Source organism: Castanea sativa, chromosome 11 (assembly GCF_040712315.1).
Source record: "Castanea sativa cultivar Marrone di Chiusa Pesio chromosome 11, ASM4071231v1".
Lineage (NCBI taxonomy): Eukaryota > Viridiplantae > Streptophyta > Magnoliopsida > Fagales > Fagaceae > Castanea > Castanea sativa.
The window spans coordinates 34,968,010-34,979,732 of record NC_134023.1 but is presented as its reverse complement, the minus strand read 5'-3'; the positions used below and the strand labels follow the sequence as shown (position 1 = coordinate 34,979,732).

The window sequence follows — 11,723 nt, the reverse complement described above, 5'->3', positions numbered from 1 at the left end:
GATAGAAGAAGCAAGTGAGATATTTGAAAAAATGGATGGGAGCAGTTGTTCACCTAAAGATCGCACATATAACACAATAATCCAAGGCTTGTTGATCGTTCTTTTAATTGTTCTATCTTTTGTTGAGATTTCATTGAGCACTCATGTTGTTGCCTTCGACCTATTTTTCATGGATAGTCATTTCAAATTTTGTCTAATGTAAAGTTAATGTGAAATATATTTGTTCTAGAGTTTGACCTTCTCTGTGGTCATACATCCATTAGGTAGTGGAATAAACATTAATATATGTATATTATGCTTAAATTAAGTGTTGGAGTTGCGTGTTGAATTTTGCAATAAAAATATATATTACGCTTAAATGTAAGGTGTAGTGAATACCTTACTTCTATTTCTATGCTGAATTTGTCTTTGTTTCACATGCTTTCCCGAACTATATTGACTCTAGACTTTGGAATTGGAACCAATTTAGATTAGTGTAGTTTGAAACACTTTTGAACTTAATGAAGTACCTTTTTTGTCCACTGACTTGAAGGTTTGCAACTTAATGTGGAGATTGTGCGATACAAGAACATCAGCTTCACTGTCTGGGATGTCGAGGTCCAGGACAAGGTATGTGATCTTAGTATTTAAGTTTCATAACAACTGAAACTTTAAGCATAAATATGAGATTAGGAAAACATTGTTAATTATATCATGTTTCTGTAATTGTTATGTGCACCTAGTTTCTTTAGTGCTTATGGACGGTCTTGTGCTAACTAGATATTGAACCATTAGCACACAACAAATTCATAAGCTACATCTACTAGCTACTTTCTGATTCAATTTTTTCTTGTCTATTTAAGGAAAAGCTATTCAACTTGTGGCAGACATTTCAGACAAGTATCTGATAACTTGTGTTTAGTTGCTATTGGTTATTATGTGCATATGTCTGTCCTCATGCTAATTAGATGCTTGTCCATTAGCACGCAACATAAAAATAATGTATGTACATTATTTTGAGCCACCTTGTCTTTCAGTTTCTTCCTCAGTTTAAAGAGGAAGTATGTTTTTGTGTTAGGCGTGTGTAGTCATTCGTGATTTATGTACTTATTTACGGTCTTGTGCTGATTAGTTATTCCATCAGCACATAACATATTCATAAGTTACTTGAATGCTTGTATGTTTGTATTATGCATTAGTTGGTTAACATAGGTACTTTTCACACTTTGAAAATGGCATGCTTATGGGTAGGGGTGACAATTTTTATCCATATTTATGAACCTACCCATTACCCACCTTATTTGATAAGCCTTAATCTAACCCATTTGAATATTTAGGTGAAATGAATAAAGACCCATTTGATTATTTAATTAGATGAATCTAAATAGATAAATTTACTAATAATCACTAAACCAATCTAAAATTTAAATTTAAATAAACCCACAAAAACCCACTAAACCCTTCTAAAATCTAAAACTTAAATAAACAATATAACCTCCTTAAACCAAAACATTCAGATCTCAATCTCACTCTCCTTAAACACTTTCCCTTTGACTTTCTCAGTAACCAAACAAAAGTAAGGAAATTCTAGAGAGAGAAGGAAGGTACCTGAATAACGATTTGAGGTCAAGCTTTGACGGTGGCGTAGAAGGTCGTTGAAGATCATTGAAGGCATCAGATTTCTCAGGTAAGTCACTCAATTCTTGGGTTGATTTCTAAGTTGAAGTTTTCGAGAATTTTGGGTTTGGGGTTTTCGGAGACTAAAAAATTTCGGGTTTGAGGCTTTCGTATTTTTTGTTTATTTTCTTGTGATTGTTGCTGACCATGATTTTTTTTAGGTTTGATTAGAGGGAAGCAATGAAAAAGACTTGGAGAAGATAGCTCAACAGGAACAGAAGCTATTTCCCTTTGAGACCTTATTTGCTGCTAAAGATTTTCACAACTCACAAGCTCGGTGAAGGTGGCTTTGGACCCGTTAAGATTTTCAAGGTATTGGGTTTTGAGTTCTAAGTTAATGTCTTTTTCTTTTCAGGGTGTTTGATGATTTGCATCTATCCACTTTTACCTTTTGGGTTCTGTTCAAATTGTCACCTATGTTTCTGCCTTTTGTGATTTTGGTTGATTTGAAATATATATTTGTAGAAATTGTCATTTTTATTGTCTTATCTTTTAAGGTGAACCATGTCTGTAACCGAGGGGATGGATAAATATGAACAAACAATTTCAAGTGGTAGCAAAAGAAGTAGGGGTAGGACTTCTGAAGTGTGGAATGATTTTGAAATATTACCTTTATATGAAGATGGCCATCGAAAAGTTAAGTGCAGAAAATGTACTAATATTTTAACGGCAGATAAGGAGAATGGGACTAGTAATTTACACGGTCATGCTAAGAAATGTCATCAAGAAAATGATAGTGGGCCTTACCATCCTCCCCTTGATCGAGTAATTCTTAGGTACTCCCGGAGTTTAAAGAATGGTGCCCCTCCTCTCACATTCATGGTGGGGACCGCTCATTAAATTCATGATGGGGTCCACCATAAATGTGAGAGGAGGGAGCACAATTTCTCCATACTCCGAGAGTACTTAAGAATTTTCCCCCTTGATCAAGATATGTATCGTGAAAAGATTGCAATGGCAATTATTAGGCATAATTGTAAGTTCTGTGTTGTAGTCATCAGACCATGATAGCTGTGGCCTGTGGTTCTTGAGATTTGCTAAGTAGGTAAGTGGTTTTACAAGTCTAGTGTCACAATTTGAAGAAACTATTCTAAATTGAAGATTAGTTTGTATCAAATATTATTCTGTTGAATTATCTAGCAAAATGACAATCTGTGCAAAGTTTATGTTACAACTTACAAGTATTAGTCTCTAAAGCTTCATTCAAAGAAAAATGGGAATGAACTTCTGCAATCTGTACAGGATGCATAAAGCTGATTTATTGGTCCTAAGCAATAAGTCAAATTGTATAATTCAATATCCTAATAGCAGGATTTTGATTTTTGCTCGCATATATAATTTCCTATTCATTTTTTATATTTGTTAAATTGCTGGAAAATGTTAGGATTTGCCATAAATCATGAAACTACTGAAATATAGTATCTTGCATGAGATAAGCCAACTTGGATATTGAGATAGTTGATAAGTGGGATTAATGACATAGACAACATATATGTTTGAATCCTTTTTAATTTTGAATATGGCAGAAGTCCATGTCAAATTTTTGCTAACAATTTTAAAGTAATTGAACCTAAGATGGAAACGGCTAAGTGGGAGAGAGGTGGTCTGTTGTTCTGTCCTGTGCTCACATGTCTTTTTTGATTTTTTTTTTTAGTGTGTTAGGTGAGACTAAATTTATTCACCTTGTTTTTCAGATTTGCTAAAGCTTAAGTACTTTGGAAAGCATGGGACGTAAAGGATGGTGCCAATCCCTGCTTGCCTTACTCTTTTGTTTTTGATTGCTTGGAAGCCCTAGTTTTATTTTAGGCAGTTGTTGGTTCATGAAAGTTGGGATGGTTCAGTGGGGAATGCAATTGAAAAAATTGTTTCTGCTGATGACTCTGCAATTTTTTACATGTCCTAGTTGTAATTGCAGCCTTGGTACTTAAAATTGGTGCTCTGATATGTTTTGAAACCATCCTTATTCTTTCTTTAATCTGAACAGAAGAATGATTTTTAGAAATTTGTTGAATTGAAACAAATATTTTAGCCATATAAGTCTTTGGCAAAAATGAGAATTTCTCTTGATAGTCTGATGTTTCTGCTGATGACTCTGCAATTATCACCATCTGCCTTCCAAGACTTCATCTTTGGATAAGAACCATTATAGGAATCATAGTTTTTCTTCATGGGTTTTGCATTACTTTACCTTCTACTCTTGTTTTTTTCACCTGGGTTGTTTTCTGCTGTTGGATCTGTGTTGGGTTTCTACCCAAAGCTTTGGTTTTGTGAGATAAAGATCTGGTTTTTACTGTAATTGGAACCCCTCTTCATGCTTATGTACTTGGGTTTATAGTTAATTTACTGATTTTATTTTCATATATGTGAGATTGGTTAAAGTCTCTTTAGAATTTGCATTTTTTTTTTTTTATCTAATTGGCTAACTAGCAAGACTGATTCTTTGCTTCTTCTTTTTTTTTTGTGGTCCTTGAATCTTTTTTAGTTGTTCTGCTTTTTTTTTTTTCTTTTTTTTTTTTTATTGGTTTTAGTTTATATACCTTTATTTTGGTGGAGGAAAGATTGCATATTGAGTTAGATAGCTATTACTTTTAATCTTAGAATGATATTTCTTCAATATCATATGATCAAGGTCTGCATGCAGCTTTGTGCTTGAATTATTTTCATTCTGTATATACTATATAGTTCAAAGTTGGCTACTAAACCACTTGGTACTACTTGGATTCAAATACAGTTTGTCAACAAAGAAATAAACCTCTACAAACAATATCTTGGATGTCCAAGGGTATATTGGTAATTTTAAAAGTGTAGGGGGGTATTTGGGTCATTTTGAGTATTTAAGGGTATTTTGGAAGTCAACAGGGTATTCAACTAGTTTTAGAGGTATTATTGAGTTAAATGGGTGGGTTACTAATTAAATGGGTTGGGCGGGTAATGGATAATTAATTTATATAAAAACGGGTCATAAATGGATAAATGGGTAATGACTCACCTAACCCATTTATAACTCAACCCATTTATGACCCAACTCGCCCATTTGCCACCCCTACTTATGGGTGATCCATTGTTATTAATGTGTTGTTGGTGATACACCAAGTTAAATTTATTGAGAGCTATACTTTCCCATAGGCATTATTGTCTTTCCATTTTCTAAGTCTTGTATGGTGCATGTACAGACTACAGATTCGACCTTTGTGGGGACAATACTTCCAAAACACTCAAGGGCTTATCTTCGTGGTTGATAGCAATGACAGTGACCATGTGGTTGAGGCTAGGGATAAGCTGCATCGGATGTTGAATGAGGCAACTAAAGGCTCCATCTTGTTATAAACTGAGTGGAACCTGTAATGTTTTAGTTTAGTTGGATCTTGGAAAAGGTTATTAATTTTTTTATGTTACTAGCCTATTAGAAACCAACACAATTAAACATAATTAACAATTCACATAATTAGTTGGATCATTTTATTGCTGACGTTGCTTTGTAATACTGTTAGTCTCTGCAGTATTCTAATTCAACTGTTTTGGTATTAATAACATATATACCCCTTGTACATCTTACTGCCAATAGCTCATTTTACTTACCATCTCTGAGTTTTGTTTAAAATTTTCTTGTGCATAATAATATTGCTGGTTGAATGCCTAGGATGAATTGAGGGAGGTTGTGCTGCTTGTATTTGCAAACAAGCAGGATCTTCCAAATGCCATGAATGCTGCTGAAATAACTGATAAGCTTGGTCTTCATTCCCTCCGTCAACGCCACTGGTATATTAACACACAAAACACACACACACTCCCTCTCTCCCTCTCTCTCATGTTTTACCCCTATGCATAGGAAATTCGGTATCCACTGATTGGGGCCATCACTTTGGGTTCTATTTCAGGTATATCCAGAGTACATGTGCCACTTCAGGGGAAGGGCTGTACGAGGGACTAGACTGGCTTTTCAACAATATTGCTAACAAGGTTAGGCTCTAGTGCTGCATGCAACATCAGTGATAATCTTCGATATGGTTATGGGCTGGTTTATTAATATTTTCTATTTGGTTATTGCAGGCTTAGGAGATCCGTAAATCTTCATTTACTTTTTGGGCTGCAATCTCTGTCAAAGGGGATTTTGTCGTTATGTGTGTTTATGCATTTTACATTTGATATTGTCTTGACAATGTATCTGTTTGTTTAGATCATTGTTACAATATGATAGAAATTGACATTTGCCTTGTAGATATGATTTAACCTTGCTTATTTTGGGACACCCTTGCATTTGGTTTTTCAATGGATATGGTTGTAATAGTTTCTCCTCCCCCTAATTCTCATTTATGATTAAAAGGTCAATTCTCCTATGTGGTGAAGTTGCATGGGTACTCAAAGATCCATTGACGATAATCTTTTACGTGTCACCAATCTCTTTGTTTGGAATAGTGGTAGTAAGTGGTACTTTAGTTTCTAGGGCCTGAATATGGGACCGTTGATTTGATCTTCTTGTCCATCATGGGTCCTCTTTCAATGCATAAGTACATTCAAAAAGTTGTTGAAATTTTAATCTATAACCATTAGGATTTTGGTTAAATGCATACAGATTTTGTTGTTGAAGCCTTAATAGATTAACAAGTGATTGGTTACATCTCAATAGCTAGGGGTCTTTATGAAATTTCAGATAAAAAGAATTGTACTCCACTGTGGGGAGAGCATCTTGTATACAGCAACCACAACAATTTGTTAATATTTGCACTTGCTTTTAGTACTCGAGGCCAAGTGAATTTTGAATGCATCACATCATGAGTTAGAGCTCTAATATTTGCACCACTTTGCTCAACATTGCATTGTTGAGCAAAGTTGTTGAATTGGTGAGCCAGTATGCCATACTGAAACATTGAGAAGGCCAGAAGGGTCACCCATTTAGAGTTCAGATATTTGCATCACTTGGTGTTGAAAGAGACTCATCTCTCATCATTGTAGCTGATGGGACATGAATTTGACCAATATCCAAGTTGAAGACCACGAAAGGCTTTTTTTTGGGGCTGAAGGCCGCGAAGTTTTGACCATCTGGTGTTGATGGCTCATGTTGTTGAGCTTTTTATTTTGTCTTATTTACTTATTCTTTGTTTAGTGTAATATATTATTGTGAGACGCTACAACTTATAATGACACCTATCCCTTCTTTAGTTTCTAACAATTCCCCTAAACTACAATCAAGTATAACAATTCCACTAAATAAAACACAGCTAATTTACTTTTAAAACCTTAGAGTTTTGGATGTCTTTTATTTAAATTTTTATGGGCAAAATGTTTAAATCTTAAAATTTCAAAATACGTTTTATTTTGCCAAGGGTATTGTAGCTCAACTAGTAAGCACCAACTTCTTTTTTTCATGACAATTAGGAAAAATGTGATCAAAGGTCTAAATAAAATGTTTTAGAAACTTTGATATTTAAATGAAACATTTTGGAAGTTATATGATTTAAATGAAACATGCTCAAATCAACTAAGTTGAAATTACATTAGGATCTTAGTATATTATATCTTCTAGAAATAGTAGAATAAAGGATTTCCGAATTTCATATAATAATAATAATAATAATAATAATAATAATAATAATAATAATAATAATAATAATAAATGTCTATAAATAACTATAATTATTATCAAATTTCTATTTAGACAAGAGAAAAAAAAATAAAATAGACAAAAACTTCTATTATGTTAAAGTCACTCATGTGGTTGCATTGACCAGAAAGCTACGCAGTTTAATTTATTTATTCTTGGGAGAAGATAACACATTTTGTATTGTATTGGCCAATGCAATTATATAAATGAATTTAATTCAAGAACCTAAGGTGTAGAATTCTAATAAACGTAAGGAATTTGCTTAAATTTTGCTCTTAAAATATTATGCATTTGTTGGGGAAGTTTTGTTGTACAATGATTGATTTAAAGAAAATTTGTTAGAAATTATTAGAACTTTGAAACAAATAAATAGTTTAAAGCTGATTGAGTTTGTTTGAATGCACTGCGATTAAGAGTGCTTAATTCCAGGAAAAAGCAAATAGTATTAAATAATATCATATCAATTATATCAATTTTTAATAAATGAGAGTAGTAATAAAATGATGATGTGGTTAGATTTTGATACTGTTTAAAGCTTGATGCGGTATCTTCTCCAACTTCAGGGTGAGGCCAAGTGGATGTTGATATAAGGTTTTATTAAAAAATTTCCTAAATACTTATATCTTAGGGAAATGACTTTTATTTTATTCCATTCTAAATAATTTATATAACTTCTAAAAAAATTATATAGAGTATTGTTATATCCATAACATTTTCACAACAAATTTTAAAGATATGTTGTTACTTGTTTTAATTTCAAGTCTCAACCCACAACGTTGAACATAACATTTATCTTCTAGATAAAGGTAAAAATTAGTTGAAATAGTATAATGGAACCCATAAATAATACCAAAAATTGCAGTGGGGCCCATAAATAGTAGCAAAAATAATTTGAATAGTAAAATAAGCTGGCTTTTTAATTTTTGTCGAACGCATACTTTAATTTAAATATATTATTTAAAAAATTCTTAAAATGTTTTAAAATTAGAAACTCAAAAGAAAAGGAGAAAAGAAGTCATTCTCTCTCTCTCTCTCTCTCTCTCTCTCTCTCTCTCTCTCTCTCTCTCTCTCTCTCTCTCTCTCATCGCTTCCATCTCTGACTGCACCAAAACCCGACCCGAATTGTTAGCTAGAACCCGAATAATCTTCAAGGAAGGGAAATGGGTACACTTCGTGCTTCCAATCCTTTCATTATTGTTCCATTTCCATTTCACGCTTTTTATTCTTCTTCTTCTTCTACTTGTACTGGAAGTAGTGATAGAAAAAACTCTAATCATGATCGGTTGTTGAAATCCATGAGAGATGAGTGAAAATGTGGAAGCTTTAGGAATGTTGATGATGCCTTAGACATGTTTGATAAAATGCTTCACATGCACCCTTTTCCTTCCATTGTTGACTTTAATCACATTTTGGGTGCCATTACAAGAATGAAGCATTACCCATTAGTCATTACTCCATTTAAACAAATGGGCTCATCAGGAAGAGCTCCCAGTTTTCCTACTCTCAATACCAGTGACGGCTCCAGGAATTTTTCTCAGGGTGTTTCTTAAGAAACATAAATTACACAATCTAATAAAAATATAAATTCATATATTGACAACAACAACAATCAAAAAACACGCAAATACATAAAGTTTACAATTGTCTTCTGAGTTTTCATATTTTTGAAATCGTTGTATGATAGTTTCATTATCAATGCTACAAGTTACATCTCTTTCAATATACACAACCAAGTAATTATTCATCCACTGATCTCCCTTTCGATTGCGCAGCTCATTCTTTATATATTTCATTGCTGTAAAACTTCTTTTTACTGTTGCAGTAGCGACAGGAATGGTCAAAACTAACTTCACAAGCAAATAGACTAATAGATAAGTCTCATGATTCCCTGTGTTCACTAACTTTTCAGCAAGTTCACTAACTCCTTAAAGCTCTAAAAACAAGTCATTGCTGCACATATCAAAAATGTAATTCTGAAGTTGAGAGTCAAGTGCCAAGATATCTGTTCCAAAAAAAATCAGATGGATAGAACTTTGCTAGACGTATCAACTTTTCTTTATCAAAAGCCACAAATGAATTACTTGGATTCAAGCAAGTCGTACAAAGTAGCAAATCGGTATTCGACTCTGAAACACGGTTGTTAAGCTCTTGAAGTTGCATATCTATGATTGTGTAAAATAGCTCAACACGATAATGATGTAAATTTATATTTTATTGGGTGTTGCGTCACGACTTCCCACTAACTATATTTCATCCATGTTCAAGATAGGAATATCATGTGCGGTACAAAATGAAGACACTTCAGTCAATAAAGATATCCATTCATCATCTCTCATCACTTGCAATCGTTGCTTAGACACTTTAACAAGATCCATAGCATTTACTATATCTTGAATTTTTTTTTTTTTTTTTTTTTTTTTTTGCAATGCTATTGACAACTCATTTGTGATCCCTAAAATGTTTTTCATCAACTGTAGAGCAAAGACAAATCCAAAAGATAGAATTGACCTTATAATAGATCGAGCTTCAAATTTTTGGTCGGAAAGGCCATCTTCTTCAATAATCTCAAATACATCAACAATAGCAGAGAACATCAAAATCAAGTTGAGAATAGTCTCATAATATGATCCCCAACGTGTATTACCAGGACGTTTAAGATTTGTCTCTTGATTCAAACTTTGCCCACTTCTACGTACACTATTCTCTAATTCTTCTTTAATTTTGGCAAATTGTGCATCTCGAAGAGCATCTTATCTCTTACAAGAGCCTCCAACAACAGTTACTAAATTACTAACCACATAAAAAAATTTAGCAATGTTAATGTTATTTTTAGCAACGGCAATAAGTGTCAATTGAAGTTGAAGAGCAAAATAATGGACATAAAATGCTGACTTATTCTCTTTCAAAATTAAAATTTTGAGACCATTGATATCACCTTGCATATTACTAGCCCCATCATAACCTTGTCCACATAGTTTCAATAAACTCAAATTTTGTTCACAAAGTAAACATTCAATAGCATATTTGAGTGACAAAGCGGTGGTACTTGCTATATGTATAATACCAGGGAACCGCTCTATAATAATTCATTTTTTGTTCACATAACGAAGAACGAGGACCATTTGCTCTTTTATTAAGATATCACGTGACTTATCAACTAATATTGAAAAGAACCTATTGTCAAGATCCTTGATGACGGCTTTGGATGTTTCACGTGCAATTGCATTCACAATGTCTTTTTGAATTTCATGGTGGGTAAGCTTGCAATTTTTCGAAGCTTTTTGCAACACTTCATTGATAGATTCATTGTGATCCCCCAAAAATTGTAGAAGCTCAAAGAAATTTTCTTTATCACTTGAACTTTGACATTCATCGTGACCACGAAAAGCTAATCCCTGGCATAAAAGGAATCTTATGCAATCAACTATTGTATTTAATTGAACCCGATATTCAATTTTATCTTGATTTGATTGTTTAACCAAAACACTTTGAATGTGTTGCTTTTCCTTCATTTGATCTTCACTCTTCTTGACAGCTTGGTTATGAGCACTATTAACTCCTCCAACATGGGAATTTAACTTCTCTTTTTTATTCCAAAGTTTGAATCCCTTCATTACAAAAGTCTCACCTCCTCCTTCCTTACATCTTGCCCAAATAGATAGCGATATAAACAAAATATTGCATCCTTGTCTATACTATATTCCAACCACTTTCTATCTACTTACCATTCGGATCTAAATCGAAGGAACATTCCAGAAAAATCTATTAGAGGGTAATCATGGTTTTGGAAAACAGGTTGACAAGGGCCTTTTTGTAAATAATATTTTCTTATTTTATCATGATTATTAGGATGATAAGATGATATCTTTTCTCGTAGCCCAGGATATAAAAGAAGGTTTTCTAAGTTAAAGTCAACACGATTTCGCTTAGAAGATGAAAATGAATCTTGCATAGGAGATGAATCTTGGGTACGTGGTTTTCTTATCAAATATTTATCTATAATTCTAGCAAAATAATAAACAATAAACTATAAGTTCATTTGAAATATTAATAAAATTATTAATTATTGTTGTTTAGTTGTTTCATTAATTTGTTTGTCTTTTATAAACTAAAATTTGTTATATTGTTGTTTCATTAATTATAAAATTATTAGTTGTTGTTTATCTTAACTTAATTTAATTTGTTTGTCTTTTATAATATATTGGTTAATTAAATTATTAATTATTGTTGTTTAGTTGCTTCATTATTTTTTTTAACTAACTATTAGCACATACCTCACTGTGCACTAGCACACACCCCATGTGCATTGTCCACGGCTCAGCCATTGCCTGCTTAGTGCCTAAGTCCTAACATAATTTAATTTTGTCTTTTATTGGTAAGTTAGGCTAACTGCCTCTGCATGCCTTTACTTCCCCCAATTCAAATATTCCACTCGGCCCCCATTCACCCCCCCCCCCCTCACTCA

The 11,723-nt window shown here is 33.0% G+C and overlaps 1 long non-coding RNA gene across 3 annotated transcripts; it reads left to right on the top strand.

Moving 5' to 3' along the window:
• Positions 1 to 1,460: 1,460 nt before the first annotated feature.
• On the top strand, positions 1,461 to 6,033 carry LOC142615216 (uncharacterized). 3 transcript variants are annotated; one of them, XR_012840694.1, is made up of 7 exons: positions 1,461 to 1,666; positions 1,818 to 1,968; positions 3,351 to 3,397; positions 4,830 to 5,030; positions 5,297 to 5,415; positions 5,535 to 5,616; positions 5,707 to 6,033. It is a non-coding gene; the product is annotated as an uncharacterized LOC142615216 (long non-coding RNA). The 3 variants fall into 3 exon arrangements; XR_012840695.1 differs by lacking the exon at positions 3,351 to 3,397 and having other exon boundaries at positions 1,468 to 1,666; positions 4,830 to 4,997; positions 5,707 to 6,024; XR_012840693.1 differs by lacking the exon at positions 3,351 to 3,397 and having other exon boundaries at positions 1,472 to 1,666; positions 5,707 to 6,017.
• The last annotated feature ends 5,690 nt before the right edge of the window (positions 6,034 to 11,723 follow it).